The sequence below is a fragment of the Humulus lupulus genome, chromosome 9, assembly GCF_963169125.1.
Source record: "Humulus lupulus chromosome 9, drHumLupu1.1, whole genome shotgun sequence".
Taxonomy (NCBI): domain Eukaryota; kingdom Viridiplantae; phylum Streptophyta; class Magnoliopsida; order Rosales; family Cannabaceae; genus Humulus; species Humulus lupulus.
In genome coordinates, this window is record NC_084801.1 from 105453845 (window position 1) to 105476190 (window position 22346).

Here is a 22346-nt window from a genome sequence, read left to right on the forward strand (position 1 = left end):
AGTTTCAATAAACTTTAATGAGAATTGATTTCAATAACTCATATCGACTCCTAAAAATGGTAGTTAAAACTGACTAGACTTCTAACAATATGGTCTTTTACTAACTAACATCATTCTTGATCTGACAACAGAATAGCAAAAGTACCCCAGGTAGTTAAAACAAACTAGAATTCTAACAATGTGTTCTTTTACTAACATTACTCTTGATCTTACTTAAACACATTAAACTTTTGATGATTAAAGTCTTAAGAATTTCTTTTCTTTATGATTTATTTAGATCAGAGGAACAATGTATACTAATTTTTTTTATTCAGCAATACCTCAACAAGCCCTGTGATGGAAAAACTCAATGTTGGAAACAATGCCTTGGCCTGATGATTACTTTCCTTTTTTTTTCCACGGTTCTTTAGTTTGTTTCTAGATTACTTTGTGCCTGATGATGAAAACTTTTATTTTTGTATTGATATGTGCATTGATTTCATTTTGAGCCTCCATCTTTTCTACTCTCACCATCTTTGGTACTCACCATGATCCATTATTTTATTTTATTTATTTATTTATTACTATTTTCTCATGTTGGCTGTGGTGATGATGATCTGTGTTTGTTGTTGGTGGTGGTGGTGGTGAATGCCAAAGGTGATGGTTGAAGTGGTGGTGTTTAAACCTTGAAGATGTGATTGGTTCTTAATGAAGTTTCAATGTTCATGAAATTTCTAGCATTAATCTCTGAAGGCATTTATATAATAAAATGGTCTCTTTTTACAGCTACAAAATATATATTTTATTGCCTTATGTAATAATATGAAGATATTGTCATTTTTTTTGTTAGTTTTCACTTTCTTTGCATGCTTATTTGCCCTGGGATGGAAAATCTAATTTTCAGAAGCAGTTTGCATCGTTTTGAATTATAAGCCTTGTCTCTCTCTCTCTCTCTCTCTCTCTCTCTCTCTCTCTATACATACATACATACATATATATTGCTCTCTCTCTCTCTCTCTCTCTACTTTTTCACCAGAAAAAGTCTATTTTACAGAATCTATTGTGAGTGCTCTTAAGGCTTATAATGAAAATTCTCATGTACACTGTTAATGACCATATTAGCTTATGAGATCTGAGGGCTTTTGAATATATAAGTTTGTTATTCTCTGTTTTATAATGCTTTATTTGCTTTATCACCTGTTAATAGATTAGAGGAAGAATTATTTAAAGATTACCTTTATTATTAATCTGTTTTATAATGCATGTTTTTTAACACTACTTGACAATGCCTTTGATGCTTTTGTATCAAGTAACTTGAACCTGTTTGCAGTGCATTCTTGTTTACATTGGATTTGATTTTGTCGATATCTATTTTGGCCCATCTTTGCTTCTTAGATTATGAACTTTTTTTTTTTTGGCCTGATGATGATATTTGTCTGTTTTTGCTAGTCTACTTAGTTTTGTTTCCTCAACTGAAATATATGAGTACTGCCCTGTTTTTGTTTCTCAGGCAATTGAAAAGCTTTGGAGCTTATTTGTTTAATGGTCATTAACTACACGAGGTGTTCCTCTTATTTAGTATTTTAATTTATATTAGACTGAGCATAAACTTCTTAGTTGCATGAGAGATCTTTTTGAAAGTTTTTTTAAGTTATGATAGGTTTCTTACATTTTCTGGTGTATCTCTCTATTTAGAGATATAGTTCATCTCTTAAATTAACAAAATTTTCCTTTAGATTAGATTGTATTAGTGTTGATAATCCAAAAGTCTGTTAGAAAAAGCTTTGTCTTAATTTGTTATTTCTTTGTTTGTCTTTATTTTGTTATTTTATTTTATCTTGTCTATAATTTTCTGGTTGTGTAGTTCCCTCAAGCCTTGTTCACTTATATGACCCATCCTTTGGCGCCATAGTTACATCTCATTTTCTTGAACTTTAATAGCATCAACTTCAGCAATAGCAATAGCTTCAGCAACAGATCAGAGTTTGAGTTAGAGGTAATTTAAGTCTTCTTTTGGTAACAATAATCTTTTCAGTCTTCACGATTTGTCTATTACAAAGTTGAATATAGTATATCCAACTCAATTTTAGCCACTTAAAGGTTGGACAGCACCACAAATATGAAAAAGTACATCTTTTTTCCCTTTCTATATTGATTCAATGAGTAAATTACGAGTAGATTATTTCATATTGACAGTTACGTATTTTAATCCTTGATAACAAGTCATTGAGTTTTCTTTCTTTTCTTTTCATTTCCTTTTTCTTTTCTTCTGGTATTGATGATGATAAGTAGTAAAATAAAAAACCCTGCTTTTTTCTGGACCTTAATCTCTCAAATATTTGGTCCTACTAATATTTATGTATATATGGTCAAAGGATAAATATAGAGTTCATCTCTTAAATTAACAAAATTTTCCTTTAGATTAGATTGTATTAGTGTTGATAATCCAAAAGTCTGTTAGAAAAAGCTTTGTCTTAATTTGTTATTGCTTTGTTTGTCTTTATTTTGTTATTTTATTTTGTCTTGTCTATAATTTTCTGGTTGTGTAGTTCCCTCAAGCCTTGTTCACTTATATGACCCATCCTTTGGTGCCATAGTTACATCTCATTTTCTTGAACTTTAATAGCATCAGCTTCAGCAATAGCAATAGCTTCAGCAACAGATCAGAGTTTGAGTTAGAGGTAATTTAAGTCTTCTTTTGGTAACAATAATCTTTTCAGTCTTCACGATTTGTCTATTACAAAGTTGAATATAGTATATCCAACTCAATTTTAGCCACTTAAAGGTTGGACAGCACCACAAATATGAAAAAGTACATCTTTTTTCCCTTTCTATATTGATTCAATGAGTAAATTACGAGTAGATTATTTCATATTGACAGTTACGTATTTTAATCCTTGATAACAAGTCATTGAGTTTTCTTTCTTTTCTTTTCGTTTTCTTTTTCTTTTCTTCTGGTATTGATGATGATAAGTAGTAAAATAAAAAACCCTGCTTTTTTCTGGACCTTAATCTCTCAAATATTTGGTCCTACTAATATTTATGTATATATGGTCAAAGGATAAATATAGAGTTCATCTCTTAAATTAACAAAATTTTCCTTTAGATTAGATTGTATTAGTGTTGATAATTCAAAAGTCTGTTAGAAAAAGCTTTGTCTTAATTTGTTATTGCTTTGTTTGTCTTTATTTTGTTATTTTATTTTGTCTTGTCTATAATTTTCTGGTTGTGTAGTTCCCTCAAGCCTTGTTCACTTATATGACCCATCCTTTGGTTCCATAGTTACATCTCATTTTCTTGAACTTTAATAGCATCAGCTTCAGCAATAGCAATAGCTTCAGCAACAGATCAGAGTTTGAGTTAGAGGTAATTTAAGTCTTCTTTCGGTAACAATAATCTTTTCAGTCTTCACGATTTGTCTATTACAAAGTTGAATATAGTATATCCAACTCAATTTTAGCCACTTAAAGGTTGGACAGCACCACAAATATGAAAAAGTACATCTTTTTTCCCTTTCTATATTGATTCAATGAGTAAATTACGAGTAGATTATTTCATATTGACAGTTACGTATTTTAATCCTTGATAACAAGTCATTGAGTTTTCTTTCTTTTCTTTTCGTTTTCTTTTTCTTTTCTTCTGGTATTGATGATGATAAGTAGTAAAATAAAAAACCCTGCTTTTTTCTGGACCTTAATCTCTCAAATATTTGGTCCTACTAATATTTATGTATATATGGTCAAAGGATAAATATAGAGTTCATCTCTTAAATTAACAAAAATTTCCTTTAGATTAGATTGTATTAGTGTTGATAATTCAAAAGTCTGTTAGAAAAAGCTTTGTCTTAATTTGTTATTGCTTTGTTTGTCTTTATTTTGTTATTTTATTTTGTCTTGTCTATAATTTTCTGGTTGTGTAGTTCCCTCAAGCCTTGTTCACTTATATGACCCATCCTTTGGTTCCATAGTTACATCTCATTTTCTTGAACTTTAATAGCATCAGCTTCAGCAATAGCAATAGCTTCAGCAACAGATCAGAGTTTGAGTTAGAGGTAATTTAAGTCTTCTTTCGGTAACAATAATCTTTTCAGTCTTCACGATTTGTCTATTACAAAGTTGAATATAGTATATCCAACTCAATTTTAGCCACTTAAAGGTTGGACAGCACCACAAATATGAAAAAGTACATCTTTTTTCCCTTTCTATATTGATTCAATGAGTAAATTACGAGTAGATTATTTCATATTGACAGTTACGTATTTTAATCCTTGATAACAAGTCATTGAGTTTTCTTTCTTTTCTTTTCGTTTTCTTTTTCTTTTCTTCTGGTATTGATGATGATAAGTAGTAAAATAAAAAACCCTGCTTTTTTCTGGACCTTAATCTCTCAAATATTTGGTCCTACTAATATTTATGTATATATGGTCAAAGGATAAATATAGAGTTCATCTCTTAAATTAACAAAATTTTCCTTTAGATTAGATTGTATTAGTGTTGATAATCCAAAAGTCTGTTAGAAAAAGCTTTGTCTTAATTTGTTATTGCTTTGTTTGTCTTTATTTTGTTATTTTATTTTATCTTGTCTATAATTTTCTGGTTGTGTAGTTCCCTCAAGCCTTGTTCACTTATATGACCCATCCTTTGGTTCCATAGTTACATCTCATTTTCTTGAACTTTAATAGCATCAGCTTCAGCAATAGCAATAGCTTCAGCAACAGATCAGAGTTTGAGTTAGAGGTAATTTAAGTCTTCTTTCGGTAACAATAATCTTTTCAGTCTTCACGATTTGTCTATTACAAAGTTGAATATAGTATATCCAACTCAATTTTAGCCACTTAAAGGTTGGACAGCACCACAAATATGAAAAAGTACATCTTTTTTCCCTTTCTATATTGATTCAATGAGTAAATTACGAGTAGATTATTTCATATTGACAGTTACGTATTTTAATCCTTGATAACAAGTCATTGAGTTTTCTTTCTTTTCTTTTCGTTTTCTTTTTCTTTTCTTCTGGTATTGATGATGATAAGTAGTAAAATAAAAAACCCTGCTTTTTTCTGGACCTTAATCTCTCAAATATTTGGTCCTACTAATATTTATGTATATATGGTCAAAGGATAAATATAGAGTTCATCTCTTAAATTAACAAAATTTTCCTTTAGATTAGATTGTATTAGTGTTGATAATCCAAAAGTCTGTTAGAAAAAGCTTTGTCTTAATTTGTTATTGCTTTGTTTGTCTTTATTTTGTTATTTTATTTTGTCTTGTCTATAATTTTCTGGTTGTGTAGTTCCCTCAAGCCTTGTTCACTTATATGACCCATCCTTTGGTTCCATAGTTACATCTCATTTTCTTGAACTTTAATAGCATCAGCTTCAGCAATAGCAATAGCTTCAGCAACAGATCAGAGTTTGAGTTAGAGGTAATTTAAGTCTTCTTTCGGTAACAATAATCTTTTCAGTCTTCACGATTTGTCTATTACAAAGTTGAATATAGTATATCCAACTCAATTTTAGCCACTTAAAGGTTGGACAGCACCACAAATATGAAAAAGTACATCTTTTTTCCCTTTCTATATTGATTCAATGAGTAAATTACGAGTAGATTATTTCATATTGACAGTTACGTATTTTAATCCTTGATAACAAGTCATTGAGTTTTCTTTCTTTTCTTTTCGTTTTCTTTTTCTTTTCTTCTGGTATTGATGATGATAAGTAGTAAAATAAAAAACCCTGCTTTTTTCTGGACCTTAATCTCTCAAATATTTGGTCCTACTAATATTTATGTATATATGGTCAAAGGATAAATATAGAGTTCATCTCTTAAATTAACAAAATTTTCCTTTAGATTAGATTGTATTAGTGTTGATAATCCAAAAGTCTGTTAGAAAAAGCTTTGTCTTAATTTGTTATTGCTTTGTTTGTCTTTATTTTGTTATTTTATTTTGTCTTGTCTATAATTTTCTGGTTGTGTAGTTCCCTCAAGCCTTGTTCACTTATATGACCCATCCTTTGGTTCCATAGTTACATCTCATTTTCTTGAACTTTAATAGCATCAGCTTCAGCAATAGCAATAGCTTCAGCAACAGATCAGAGTTTGAGTTAGAGGTAATTTAAGTCTTCTTTCGGTAACAATAATCTTTTCAGTCTTCACGATTTGTCTATTACAAAGTTGAATATAGTATATCCAACTCAATTTTAGCCACTTAAAGGTTGGACAGCACCACAAATATGAAAAAGTACATCTTTTTTCCCTTTCTATATTGATTCAATGAGTAAATTACGAGTAGATTATTTCATATTGACAGTTACGTATTTTAATCCTTGATAACAAGTCATTGAGTTTTCTTTCTTTTCTTTTCTTTTTCTTTTTCTTTTCTTCTGGTATTGATGATGATAAGTAGTAAAATAAAATACCCTGCTTTTTTCTGGACCTTAATCTCTCAAATATTTAGTCCTACTAATATTTATGTATATATGGTCAAAGGATAAAAGAACTCTTGGCCTTAGGACCATAATGTCGGATCAAATAATTCAATGCTGGCAGTTAACTTGGTCCTAGTGTTTTACCAATTACTATAATAACATCTTTTACTTTTAAAAGCTTCTTGCTTTGCTTTTTCTGACTTTAGCTCCCAAAGTCTCCAATTTTTTGATCTCTCTTAATTCTCATTAAAAAATCTCTCTCCTCAAAAGCTAATTTATTTTCGAACCATATATAGTACATAACCAACTTACAACATAGTGAGACATAAGAATTTTCTTTTTCTTTTTTATTAGGGTGTGACTATCAACACAAATGCCTGTTATGCTTATTCTATGTATATATAAACTTTTATTTTCACTGATCTGTTATGCTTATTCTATGTATGATAAAAGAGATGTTTGCTTGAGTTGAGTTGAGTTGCTTATTTAAACTTTATATGCTTACAGGTGGAAACTAGCTGTAATGCCCCAAATTTCCTAATAAGGTTTAGGACCTTGATTAGGAGGCCGGGAGGGCCATAATTGCTTTATTATGCTATTTAATGATATTATGCATGTTTAGGTGTATTAAATATGCATGTGAACCCATTTGTGATTAATTGGGTGATTTTCATATTTTGGCCATTTCGGGCATTTTTGGCATATATGTGAAATGGGCGTGGTGCTTTGTTATTATCTGGTTAAGCCAGGGTTACCCAGCACAAGACGATCCTAGGAGGTAAGCTAGTGGGAAAGTCACAACGGGATTTAAGCTTGACTTGGAGTAAGTCAAGGGGTATTTATAGCATTACCGGGTTATTGGGTAATGGGAATTAACATTTGGTGATAAATTGGGAATTAGTAAGACCAGGGGGAAATTCTGGAAGTTTTGACTATAATGTCCCCGGGGGGGTGTTTTCGGGACCCCGAGCATTAGGTTTTATTGGAAGCTACTTAAGCTTGAAGCAACCTTTTAAGAAAATAAAAAGAACGTTCTGTACGTTCTCTCTCCCTAAAGTTCCCTTTTCGTTCCCGATCGCATTTTCGAAGGTTTCTTGAGTTCTAGGACTCGGAATCGAGCGAGGATCGAGGCATAGCAATCCTAAGGAGAATTAGAAGCTTATTAGCCTGAGGATTTAGTTGGAAACAACTCAATCAGAGGTAATTCAAGTTTAAGTTTTAAGTTTTTAAAAGTTTTTAAGCTTGAATTGAGCTTTGTGAATCGTTGAGTTTTTAGGTTGTTTGAACCTCGGGTTTTGGTGGTTTTGGACCATTGGGGAGTTTGGGAACTTTGATTTGATGATTTGGGAATGTTTAGACATGTTTTTGGGAGGTTTTAAAAGGTTAAAACGAAGGAAAAATGGCTGCCCCGAAGTTGGGCCGCGGCCCTGTTCTTGGGCGCCGCGCCCTTGCTCGAAGAAGCAGGTTTCAGGATTTGACCTTGCTGGGCGCTGCGGCCCTTGATGGAGGGCGCCGCGGCCCTAGCCTCAGAGAACCCTGGGGGCCGCGGCCCAAGGTGCTAGGGCCGCAGCCCTTGCCCTGTTTTCACCCCGTTTGCTCGTTTTGACCCCGGAAACATGGTTTTGGGCCTCGGGATCATTCCTACTACCCGGATTAGTGAGGATTGATGTCTTGGAGGCTAAGTGTTAGTTCAAGGGTTGGTTTTAGAACATGAATCAGGATCGTGGTTGTGACTAGGTTTACACTAGAGGCTTGGATCAGGATCGTGCTTGTGGCTCATTTGTTGGTAACCTGTGCTTGGACCAAAGGTAAGAAAACTGCACCCCATATGTGACATGCATGGTTATGATTGATGCATGTTGAATGTTTAAATGTAAACATTGATAGCATAACGAATGCTTGGCAATCTTGCCCATTTTCATATGATTATTGTCAAGGCATGCTGGATGATTAAATGTGATGCATGTGATGCACAAGAAACATGTGATTAGGGCATGCCATGAATGATGAATATGAGATTGGTCAGAGCTTGAGTCTCTGAGTTTGTGCATGATCATAATTATGCTAGCAACTATTTAGTAAGCATGCTGAATGCCCTCTTCTTGGATAATTGGCATATGTTACACATTGATATCATTGCTTACTTGTGCATGGTACTGACTAATTAGTCAGAATTGGCAAAGGTGTTAGTATCAACTGTGAAGTTGTGACTCATTAGTCAGGTTCGGCAGTGGTGCTGGGCACTATTTACGTTGTACTGACTCATTAGTTAGAATGGTCTTAGCGTGTATCACGCAAGCCGTCAAAGATGAGGTCTATTTGTCTATCAGCATTGAATGACTCAAAGAGCATTAATGCCAGACCGACCCCGAGGGTCGATGAATGAAATAAGCTCTTGGAGGCTAGTGGCTTACTCAGCAGCCACTCTCCCATTTGAATTAGTGACGTGCTTGTCAGTCACTCAGTAAGGTTTACCAGAACCTATTGAAGGTTAGAGGCTTACCCAACAGCCACCCTTCCATTTGAATTAGTGACGTGCATGGCAGTCACTCAGTATGGTTACCAGAACCTATTGAAGGCTAGAGGCTTACCCAACAGCCACCCTTCCATTTGAATTAGTGACTCGCTTGTCGGTCACTCAGCGTGGTTTATCGGAACCTCAAGTGTTGTGACACTCACTTGATGAATATTATAAGCGCTTGAAGGCTAGTGGCTTACCTAGCAGCCACTCTTCCATTTGGTTAGTGACTTGTTTGGCAGTCACTCATCTGATTAGGATCGACTTGATAGTCCTCCAATCAGAAGGCCAGGATTTCTTATCCTGGATACCCCAGCATCTGTTTGAACTCATTTGCATGCTGAATAGAGCTATGATAGCTAGGCATGCCAGATATGATTCGATATCATGATATGACTGTTTATAAGCATATGAGTTTTCTTGCTGGGCTTCGGCTCACGGGTGCTTTGTGGTGCAGGTAAAGGCAAAAGGAAGCTGGACCATCCTTGAGTTGGAGAGCTTAGGTGATGACGTGTACATATGCAGCTGCTCGACCAATACTTGGGCGAGGTTTGAAAGTGGAACTAGGGCTGAACCCTGTTTTGCCGCCTAGATCGGCTTGATGTAAATAACCTTTTGTAATAAACTCTGAAATTATATTTTTTGGGATCCCAAAGTATACAGTAAACGTTCTAGTGAAACGTTTTATCTTAACCAAAGTTTTTAACCCCTAAACCGTTAATCGTACTTAGTTACACGTTTATGGCCAAATGACTCGATTAGCGAGTTTAGCACTGTTTGCAATGTGCACTGTAGCGGTCCCTGGAGTTGGGGCGTTACACTAGCTTAAGTCTTATGTTCTTAATAATAAAAAGACTTTCTTTTTACAATGTCCAGGTATATTGAGATGATTTCTTTGGAGCAATTCTTGACAACATTTGTAGTTGAGGCCTTTAGAATGGAATAATGTATTTCACTAATTTTTGTATACATTTCTTGTTTTGTATTTAGTGATAAAGGAATCTGAATTGGGCATAAATTATGTTGTAATATGAATTCTTAAGCCTAGACTAGTAGACTAAATATTGTAATTACATTTGAGTAATTAATATAAATCTATTTATGTTACCTTATTTGGCTTCAACTTTCATATTTATTTTCCTAGTTTTGTAAGTAAAAAAAGATTATGTTTCTCTAAGCTAATATAACACATGTGTTATACTAAAATGTAGTATAACACAAAAAATGAGTTATACTAAAGTGTAATATAACACAAAAAAAATGTTATACTAAAGGGTAGGATAACTCAAAAAAAGTGTTATACTAAAGTGTAGTATAACACAAAAAAAGTGTTATAGTATCGACTATAAATAATATAATTCAACACTTATCTATATATTAAAATAACACATAAATTGTGTTATCGTTGACGGTACAATAACACATCTGTATAACACTGATAAAGTGTTATGTAAAGTACGCTGACCTACGATAACATAGTCTGTCTTAACACATCAGAAAGTGTTATCGTAGGTTTTGATAACACATTTTTGGTGTTATTAAAATCATTTTTTCTTGTAGTGCTAGGAACAACCCAGGCTGAGGCCCTAGAAGAAGAAGTAGCCCAGCTCAAGAAATGCGGCTTTATCTGTGAAGCCAAGTTTCCGATCTGGGTCGCCAACCCCGTGCTAGTCCCAAAGCCCAACGGGAAGTGGCGGACCTGCATCGACTTCTCCGACCTGAATAAAGCCTGCCCCAAGGATTGTTTCCCTTTGCTAAGGATTGACCAGTTGGTGGATGCCACGGCGAGGCACGAGCTCATGTCCTTTATGGACGCATACTCAGGCTACAATCAGATCGCCATGAATCCGGCGGACCAGGAGCACACCAGCTTCATGACCCCGACTAACGTTTATTGTTACAAGGTCATGTCGTTCGGGCTGAAGAACGCTAGAGCTACCTACCAAAGGTTAGTAAATAGAATGCTCGCTGACCAGATCGGAAAAAACATGGAAGTGTATGTTGATGACATGCTAGTCAAGTCAAAGACTGCCGATAACCATGTTTCCGACCTGGAGGAATGTTTTAAGGTACTATGGGAATATGGCATGAGGCTTAATCCACAGAAGTGCACTTTCGGAGTCGCATTAGGGAAATTCCTGGGGTTCATAGTCAATACCCGAGGAATCAAGGCAAACCCCGACAAGATCAGATCATTGCTCGAGCTTCCTTCACCCAGGTCGCGCAAAGACGTCCAAGGCCTGACAGGAAGAGTGGCAGTCCTCAACCGGTTTATTTCGAAGTCCACCGATAAGTGCTTGCCATTCTACAACCTACTCCGAGGAAATAAGAAGTTCGAATGGACGGAAGAGTGCGAAAGCACTTTCCTCGACCTGAAGGCGTATCTGGCTGAGCCGCCCGTATTATCCAAACCGAAAATAGGAGAGCCTCTTTTCCTCTACCTAGCTGTCACAGAAGCTGTAGCTAGTGCCGTATTAGTTCGGGAAGACGACCGAGTTCAGAAGCCAGTCTACTACATCAGTAAGAGACTTCTCGGTTCTGAATCTCGGTATCCGTTGATGGAGAAATTAGCGTTCTGCCTTATCACGACCTCGCGAAAAGCTTAGGCCGTACTTCCAGTCCCACTCAATACACGTCATGACCGATCAGCCTTTAAGGCAGGTTTTGCAAAAACCTGAAGCATCGGGACGCTTGTTATAGTGGGCAATCGAACTTAGTCAGTTCAAGATTCTGTACACTCTGCGAACTGCTATAAAAAGTCAGGCCCTGGGCAATTTTGTAGCAGAGTGCACAGGATTCAGGGAGGATCCCGCCGAAGACTCACGCCAAGTCACCTCGTCCCAGGCGTCGTTGAGGATCTTTGTGGATGGTTCATCCAACGAGAACGGCTCCGGAGCTGGAATCATTTTGATATCCCCTGAAGGACATAGATTCCACTCGGCGCTGAGGTTCGGATTCAAGGCCTCCAACAACGAGGCCGAATACGAAGCTTTGTTGGTCGGGCTGAGGATAGCCTGGGAGCTGAAGGCGAGCTCCGTCCAGTGCTTCAGTGACTCCCAGATCGTGGTAAACCAGGTTCTGGGCGAATATCAAGCACGGGGACCCAAAATGGCTGCCTACCTAGCGAAGGTAAAAGTTGAGCTGTCCACGTTTGAGCGAGGCTCGATCGAGCAGATACCTCGGGAGCAGAACACTAACGCAGACGCTCTTGCCAAGCTCACCACCTCTGGGGAGACGGAGACTTTGGGGTTAGTGCCGATAGAATTCTTGGAGAAACCAAGTATAGAAGAAGCCAGGGCGGAGGTCGAGATGATCGATGCCAGGCCGACCTGGATGACTCCCATCCTTGAATATCTCATCGAGGGAAAGCTACCTGAAGGGCATAATGATGCGCTGCGAGTTCTGTATCAAGCTCCCATGTATACGATAGTAGACGGGGTGCTATACCGACGTGGGCACTCCCTACCTCTCCTGCGATGTGTTCTGCCAGACGAAGCAAAGGCCATTCTGCAGGAAGTGCATGAGGGTTTTTGCGGAGATCACGCTCGGGGGCAAAGCTTGGCCTTAAAGGTTCTGAGGCAAGGTTATTACTAGCCAACTCTGTCCAAAGACTCAATCTCATACGTGAAGAAGTGCGACAAGTGCTAGCGATTCGCCACAGTTGCCCGAGCTCCCCCAGTCGAGCTGAAGATGATCTCATCCCCATGGCCGTTCGCAGTTTGGGGGATCGACTTGGTTGGCGCCCTCCCTACTGGAAAAGGCGGGGTCCGTTACGCTGTGGTGGCCATCGACTACTTTACGAAGTGGGCTGAGGCAGAACCTTTGGCAACGATAACTTCCAAAAAAGTGCTTGACTTCGTAGTTAAGAACATTATCTGCCGGTTCAGGCTGCCCAAGAAAATTGTTTCTGACAATGGGACTCAGTTCGACAGCGACCTGTTTACCGAGTTTTGTGAGATGTACGGAATTGTGAAAAGTTTCTCCTCCGTGGCATATCCTCAGGCGAACGGCCAGGTCGAGGTTGTCAACAAGACGTTAAAGGCAAGCCTTAAGAAAAGACTAGACGAGGCGAAGGGAGTCTGGCCAGAACAGCTCCCCTAGGTCCTATGGGCATACCGGACCTCGCATCGGACTCCTACGGGTCATACTCCTCTCTCCCTGACCTTTGGTAGTGAGGCAGTCCTCCATGTGGAGATTAAGGTACTTTCGCATAGGGTCCAGTCATACGACCAGGACCACAACCACGAGCTTCTTTGCACCTCTTTGAACTTGATTGATGAAAGACGAGAAGATTCGCAACTCCAGCTCACCCATTATTAGCAGAAGATCACTCGCTATTTCAACTCAAAAGTCAAAAATCGCGCCTTTAGCATTGGCGACCTGGTCCTGAGAAGAGTTTTCTTGGCCGGAAAGGATCCCAAAGATGGAGTATTGGGACCGAACTGGGAAGGACCGTATCAAGTCATCGAGGTCATTAAGGAGGGAACTTATAAATTAGCTCGGTTAGATGGAGGGGCAGTCCCACGGACCTGGAACGCCATCCATTTGAAGAAATATTTTCAGTAATTCACTTGTAAGGCCTAAAAGGCCATCTTTTTTGTATTAAGCAATGAGAATTTACCTTTTGTTTATATTTGTACATGTTTTCAAGTGTAATCTAAAGTAACCACGAAAGACCCTTTCCCAGTTACTTGGGGGGCATATGGTACCTGGATATAACTAAGTCGCCTTATGACTTAGAAGTTGATTCATATCGGTTGATCGTCGTTTTTCTTAAAGAACGCAAGATATTGGTAAGGATTAACACGAACTAAGTCCTATCCTGGATATAACCAGGCCATAAAACTTAGAAGTTGATTCATATCGATTGATCATTGTTCTTCCTAAAGAGCTCGAGATATTGATAAAAATTAACACAAACTAAGTTTTCAAATTAAGTTCCTGGATATAACTAGGTCATAAAACTTAGAAGTTGTTTCATATCGATTGATCGTTGTTCTTCCTAAAGAGCTCGAGATATTGATAAAAATTAATACGAACTAAGTTTTCAAATTAAGTTCCTAGATATAACCAGGTCATAAAACTTAGAAGTTAATTTAAATCTATTGATCGCTGTTCTTCCTAAAGAGCTTGAGATATTGATAAAGATTAACGCGAACTAAGTTTTTCAAAATAGTAACTAAAATGCGTAGAGGCAAAGGGCAATAAATCAATTAGAAACAAAATTGATAGTTAAATTGTCTCGAGGTGTAAGCACCTCATACAAAAGTTACACTGAAAAATTTAAAAATATTCAAGGAAAGGGCATGAAAGAGGAAGGCCGTAAGCTTCTCCAGTTGACCCCTTGGAGGTCGTCGTCTCGCCCTGCTCGGCTGCGCCGGAGCCTTCCCCGGCCTCGAAGGGCGCTTCTTTATCGAGGCGAGCTTTGAACTTCTCCAGCAAGGGCTCCCAGACGGCCGCTGCCAGGAAGGAGAAGTCAGCGTCCTGGTTATAGGCCCAGCAATGGTAGAACATGTCTTCCATGGCGGCGTCTGAAGTTGCCCGCTCAGCCACTAGGGCAGCCTTGGCCTCAGCCTTCGCGATATCTAGGTCTGCCCGTGCAGTGGCAAGGGCGGTCTCGAGCTCTTGAAGCTTGTGGCGAGTCTCTTCCAGCTCGGCCTGCGAGGCCGCCAAGGCATCCTTAGCCGTCTGCAGAGAAGTCTGGTGGGTGGCCACAACCGCCTGGTGCTCACTCCTCATCTCCTCGAGCTGAGCATTGGCCCTGGCTATGCTCCGATGAAGGGCAACGATGCCCTGCCAAAGCGGAGGGACAATTGCCTTAGAAAAAAAAAGAGAGGAGGGAGAAAGGAAACACAGGGAAAGGCATGATAAGAAAAAGCCATAAAAGGGTAAAGTCAGCTTACCCTTAGGGCCATGCCCAATGAAGACTCCATCACGCCCACCGGGCTACTCGTCTCGATGGCCCTGAGCTCCTTCTCATTGAATTTGTAGATGTGGCTGACGGCATAGTTCGCCGACTCGTACACTGTCCCCCGGAAGGCCTCTGGAATCTTCTCCAGGTCCTGGGGGTCAACGGGGATGCGCACCTCGGAAGGTACAATTGCCGAAGCCCCGGGCTCCGCCCCTACGTCCCGGACGAAGGTCGGAGCTCGCGGAGGGGGTGGGGGCATGGTGCTCCCCCCTGCAGCAGGAGGAACCGTTCCCACGACCTGGGCGGCTTGGGGTTGCTCTTTCTCCTTTGCAGGAGACTTGGTGGGGGTACCGACAGCATTCTTAGACGTCCGGAGCCTCTTTATTCTTGGCCCAGAGTCCCCGGCTGAGGGGTTCCCCTCGGCGAATGCAGCTCGAAAACTCCCGTCGGGCTGAGACATCTTTTCTGTCAAAGCAAAGACATGGTTAGTACAAAAGTTAGAAGTCATACAAAAACAAAAACAAAGGAGGAAAAGGAGAAATTCAAGTATGTATATATACTAAAAGGGATCCTAACCCCCCGAGCTAGAAGAAGAACCTATGGTTACGACCATCGGCCCCGGAGCTCCTGCGGGAGAATCTAGGTCGATTATTTCCCGAGCTGGTGCAAGTTCTGGATCCGACTCTGGTTCCGGGCTAGATTCTTCTACATATTGCCTAAGTCTCGGAGCTATGGCACCTCTCCGGAGTGATGGCCATGACCGAAGGTTGGTCCCATACTCCTCAAATAAGATCGACCTAAAGGCTAGGGTGTTATCTACGACTACTGTACCCCTAGGGCGACTATTTGAGGGAGGAAAAATGTGTATGCCCGGTTTTCCCTCGGGCTGATTAGCGAGCTGAGGTATGGCCTAATCATGATTACCATATAGACATCCCCAAAACCGGAGCTGCCATCGTAAGGTCCTACCTCTTTAGCTCGAGGTAACCCAAGGGTTCGCCAAGATTGCTTAAGGACTGAGTGGACTCTGGAGACCACAGGTCGAGGGAATTATACAGCTCGTGGTACGGGCTGGAATTGGAGGCTGTAACCCTTTATAAAGTCAACCACGCAAGGTAAACGTGCATATATCAGACATCACGTGTCTGATATACCCCTGACTTCTTGGACACGCAGCAGGAACGTGCGTATTCAGACATCCACGATTGGTTTGGGCCGTGCGGCCCATTATCCCCTTACCTATTGATTTGACCACACTTATGTGTCAGGTTTAGGAATTGATCATGAGTGTCACAAAGTTGATACGATAGGTAAGAAGGTCACGGGATGACCTTCTTACCAACTCCCTGGTGTCTTCTCCTATAAATATGGAGACCTTGGGAGTTAATAGGGGTTGGATTCTCTATTGTAAGAAATACCCTGTATTCAAATACCCAGTATATAGCAATAATACTGACTAGTGGAGTAGAAGGATTTTAACCTTTGAACCAGTTAAAAAATGTATTTGATGTCACCATCTCATTTCCAAGATCATTCTTCTATTTTGGTTCAGCATAAGCACTAATCCCTTTCTCTTCTTTTCTTAATGACCTGTTGGCGAAGAACCACATCAACAAAATGATATCCTTTAATTTTTTTTCACCTAATTTCTATCTAATAGGACTAAGGATCTGACTGGTATTGGATCTTAATACAATTTTATAAATTTGAAAACTTAAAATTAGTGGGTCCCACAAACATATGTGATTAGTTGAGTATTTTAAAAAAAAAAGTTTGCAAATTTGAACATGAAAACTAAGCCAAAAATTGAAAACGAAATTTTCACATTTTCTCCAAATATAATCCCAAAATTCGGAAACCCTATCCCAATCATTTCTCTTGCACGATTATCGTCTATCTCCTCTACTCCTCATAACTCTTCCTTTTCTTCTTCTTCTTCTTCTTCTTTGCAGCTCATCGTCCTCCTATTTTTCTTCTTCACAACTCCTTCTCTTATTCTTCTTCTTCAAAAATTCACCCTCCATGATTTGAGATTTCCTTTGTTTTTTATTTAGATATGTAGTAAAATCTACTCTTTTATTTTTATTTTTTTTATTTTGATGTAATAATATTTTTGTATGAGTGTGATTTTATTTATTTTTTAATTATGTGCTATCATGATAAATTTTTAATCTTGATAGACAAAGGCATCTTTAATTTTTCTATATAAAAATGATAGCATGCTCTGTTATTGGGTTACCTTTTTCTAAACTTTGATAACATGATGACAAAGACATCGTTAAAATTAATCAACCGATGCACAACACCCAATCAATCCTAAAGTTTCTCAATGTCAGGTCTATAGCCAATGAAATGATAAACTATCTTTTATTGCAAACAACTAAGAATGAGAGAGTTATACTTTGTACAAAAATGTATTGATATTTTTGCTGCACAAGAAAGGATTATGATTGTTGTTATTTTGTGTTCTATTCACTTATATGCTTTATTTCTTTCTATGTATTTCTCTGTTTATGTGTGGGGGTATTTATTGTTAATAAAAATAATAGTACTTGAAATGTCTTGATGACAAAATCAAGAGATTGAGAGGGCTCATAACACACCCACTATACCTGTAAAACGCCATAATCTAATACTTTGTAAAACTTTAACATACTCATAAACTTATAGAAGAAACTCACTTATTATATGAAAAATCCCAGTAGGGCCTTGCTAAAATATACATATTGGGTCCAATAGTTTAAAAATAAAATAATAGTTTTCATGCAACATTTTAAAAATAAATAAAGTTCAAGTGCCACTGATAAGTTCTTAAAAGTTAAAAATAAACACAACATTATTCTTTAGAAATTGGCATTAAGCTGATCGTTTTCTCGCCCATAGGGTACCACCACGCCATACACACCCTTACATTGGAACTTCCCACATCACCACACATGCCAAGAGAAATCCTATTTGCTACCTGGAAGGGAAAGTAAGGGAGTGGGCTAAAAGCCCAGTAAGGAAATACTAACATCACACAAGTAAACACAGCAAAACATATTCACATTCATACATCGCTACACATCATACTTAACTTCATCATCATACGTCATCATCATAAACATTATGATTATCATAAACATCATCATCATAGACATTATCATCATAAACATCATCATCATATCTTTGTGAACATGGACTACTATCTTGTCCATGTCACATCTTGAGGTAAACAGGAACTCTGATCCTTGAATAACCTCGGGGGGTCCGCCCTATTAGTTACGTCTTTATATCCTTAGTAACTCGACTTACGTCTTCATATCCTTAGTAACCCCTTTGTTGTGTCGCGTTAATAACGCTAACAACCATTACATATCATACAACATTCAAATCACATACAATCCAGTCATATGAATACAAATGAAATTTGATGATTCATCAACATCATCAAAAAATAGCATTTCATACTTAATATCACAAAATGTATCATCGTACATAACATTCTATTCATACAAGCCAATTTTACCGTTCACAACATAAATAAACAAACTTCTATCTAACTTCCTTACCTCAGGTCCAAGCAAAGAAAAAATTGACAAACTTCACAACGAGCCTATAATCATAATCAAATAACATTCTTTAGCATCACATAAGACTTTCTTGTGCCCAACTCATAAATCCCATGTGTGCATGGGCCATGCACACATGGTGAAAACTGAACATATTTTCAAAACATGCATATTTATACATAAAATCACCAAAAAAATAATGCAACTTATACCTATTTTACATGCATGGTTTTTAAGTAAAAATCACATTGTTGAATATTAGACATATTTTTTAACGTAAAAGTGCATTTGCATGTGACATTCATAGGTGGTAACGTTGCTAAAAACAATAATTGCTACGCGCTTATTTCTATCATTTTCAAAATAAGGATTTAGCAACATACTTTCATACAGTTATTTATCTCTTTAAAATCACTAAGTTGATTAAACCTCTTAAAACATTTTTTTTATTTCATAAAAATAATTCATTTAACATTTTTCTTAGTTTCTCATAAAATAATAATTTCATTTATTATTTTAAATACCATAGAAAATAACAAAACTTGTAGTCATTTAGAAATAATTAATAAATTTCTTGTTTTCTTTAGAAATATTTTTTTTTCAAAATTAATAAAAATTATATGATCAAATGTGAGAATTTATAATTTAAAGTGTGGAAAATGTATTTTAACTTATAATATTTAAGACTTGAATTATTTAGGTGTAAGACTATTAAATTTTAAACAAAACAATTATTTTAGTTTATTAACACAAACTTTCAACAACTATTTATTTTGTCTAAAATTATAAGTGACTTTATATTTACATTTTAGAAAATATCACTTTTACATATACATAACTTAGGGTATAATCTATTTGATGCACTCACATTATTTATCTCATTTAAAAGACCTTTTTTATTTTTAATAAAAAAATTCAGCAACTATTAATTCATTAAAAATCATAACTTGAATTAAAAACCATATTTTCTTCATAAAATATACACAAAAAGTCTTCATGTATTAATGGAGTAAAAATACCATTTAAATGTGAAATAGAATGTCTTTTTATTTACTTAAAAATAAAATATCACTTGAGACATCACATGTGCATTTTAAGACATTGTTTCACTAATATGCTGGCAAATTATATATAAAAAAGACAACAAGCATTATTTCACCAAATCATGTTTAAAAAATGTTCATTAAATGCTCTTATCCATTTAACAATTTACCCTACATTCACTTACACTTGAACACCACATTATTACATCTAGCATGAAATTTAATAAACATAAAATCAAACACCAAATAAGACCTCACTACTACAACACTGGGCTTTCATGACACCCAACCACGACAATCAACTCTGTTGACTGTCGTAATTGCTTAGAGGGACTCTATGCTGACAATTAAAAATTGTGGACATAGAGAGCAACGCCGACAGCTAATAACTGACTCTGTTGCTTTTGATTGTCATTATTGACCCCAACGCCGACAGTTAATTTGAGACCAATGCCGGAAGTTAAAATGTGTCGCTATTGACCCCAGCGCTGACAGTTAATTCGACACCAATGCCAACAGTTAAAATGTGTCACTATTGACCCCAATGCCGACAGTTAAAAGGTATCGCTATTGACCACAATGCCGACAGTTAATTCAAGACCAATGTCCGACAGTTAAACGTTGTCGCTATTGATCCAAACGCCGACAGTTAATAAAAGTCCAATGCCGACAGTCATAAAATGTCGCCAAAATTCAAATGAAAAATTATAATTAATTAATAATAAAATTTGTAAAATAAACTAAATTATGTAGATATATATTTATTAAAATTATGTATTTATTAAAATCTTTTAAAACTAGATTTTTTTGTTTCTAAATTTTTCATATTATTAACTTTTGTATTTATAATAATTTTTATATCAAATTTTAAATTAATGATGATATTAAAAGTAACATTTCTTTAATTTATAAAAAAATATTAATTACTAAATTGTAATACTAAAGACTTAGTTATAAAAAATTATTTGAAAAATTTGTCAAACTTTTTAATAATATTAAATACTACACATATAATATTGTTATCCAAAAAACAGGCACGGGTGACGTGGCAGGCGTTTTTAAACACGTGGCTGACAACTGGAAGAGTTCTGTTCGACCATCGACCAGTAAGATCCTCCTGGCATAGCAGTTGAGTTTTCCATACGACCAGCATGGTCGTACACTCCGCATATTTCAAGATGATCTTGTGGAAATCATAATCAATTATGAGATTATCTTCAATGATTATTGATTATCTGATTAATTAGGAGAGAATATATGTAACAAATTCATGTAATCCTCCTTGAGCCTATAAATAGAGAAAGATAGCTCAAGGAAGGGACTTTTGGCTTTTGGTTAATTGAAGTTATACACTTATGAGAGAATTAGAACTATTGTATTACGATTATATTGCTTATCCCTCTCAGGTTTGTGAAACTCAGAGAACCCTAGTTCTTTGATCACTCCTTTGAGATCTCATATCAATAATAGCTTAAGTGGACGTAGGTCATTACCAGTTCCTAGGGCCGAACCACTATAATTTCTTGTGTTCTTTATTGTTTTTGTCATTATATTCATTCCAACACATCTATCCACATCAAGCGTTTTGACTCCGTGTCAGTTGACCAAAACAAGGGTCAACATTCTGGTGCTTTCATTGAGAGCTTGATACGAAATTGTTGAAGTAGTAATGGCGAAAACAACAAAGAAAACTGGGCAGACGGCTGGCGCTGCACCATCTCAACCGCCTCCTCCTCCAAACATGTTTGAAAATGAGCCACATTTGGAATTTGGTGAGGAAAAACTGGATTTCGAGACGCTGAGAAATACCCTGGGGGTATTGCAGGATGAACTGGCCAATCTGAGGGCCAGCCAAGAAAGTTCTGTGGAGATTATGGCGCAGCAGCAACAACAGATAGAGCGACAGCGCCAGAAGCTAAGTGAAAGACAGGCGGAGATGGACTGTCGTCAGAGGGTGGCCATGGCAGCCCTCGAAGCAGCCTTGTAGTTGGCTAGGAATCAGACTGCACCTGCCTAACAGACTGATCAACCTGCAAATGAGCCACCCCAAAGGGGTCCCAATCCTAGCCCGCCGATCCAGCCGTCGAGCCCCCAAAGGCCCGAGCAACCGCCAATGCCTTAGGATGATGTCCCACCAAGGGATACTTAAGCGCAGCCTCCATCCCAGGCCGGTCGAGGCAATCCCCCGTAGCCAAGGCAGAATAGGGCCGGGCAGCAGCCCCGTAGTCCTAGACGTCATAGGGGTGAAGAGCCGAACCCACCGAGTAGGGGGCAGCGTCCTTCTGGCAACAGAAGGAACTCAGAGATAAGCTCTGCGGTCCGGGGCCCCCCACGGCGTGATAATGCACGGGAACCTAACGACCAACGTAGGCCACCCTCTAACGCTCGGGAAGTTCCAGCCCGAGGAGGCAACCGAGGGGACAGTCGATCCCACCATAGTCAATCAATGTTCAGAGATGGCCATGGTTACAATGAGGCCGACTCAGGCAGAGGAAATGCCGGTCGGAGAAATGAAGAAAGAGGTGGGGGCAGAAGCCCCCCACCTAGAGAAGACCAACCTGAGAGACGTAACGCTGGGGGGCAGCCCAGACAAAATAACGTCTTTAACCGGCTCGGAGCAAGCGAGCAACGATGAAGAGACAAAGACTTAAGAGATGTACTCAATGACCGCCGGGAACGGCATGATGAGGACATTCCCTCAGCAGCAGAGGCCCCGATGATTCCTGAAGTCGTGCAAGCCCAAATAGATGCCCTGAACCAGGCAGTACAATAGCTGGTCGGGGGAAGGAGGTCTCATATCGAGTATGACAGGAGAAGGGGCACTCCTTTCGTTCAAAGGATAGCTGTGGCAGAAACTCCCAGCAAGTTTAAGATGCCCACACTTCCAAACTTTGACGGGTATGGTGACATTGTAACCTTT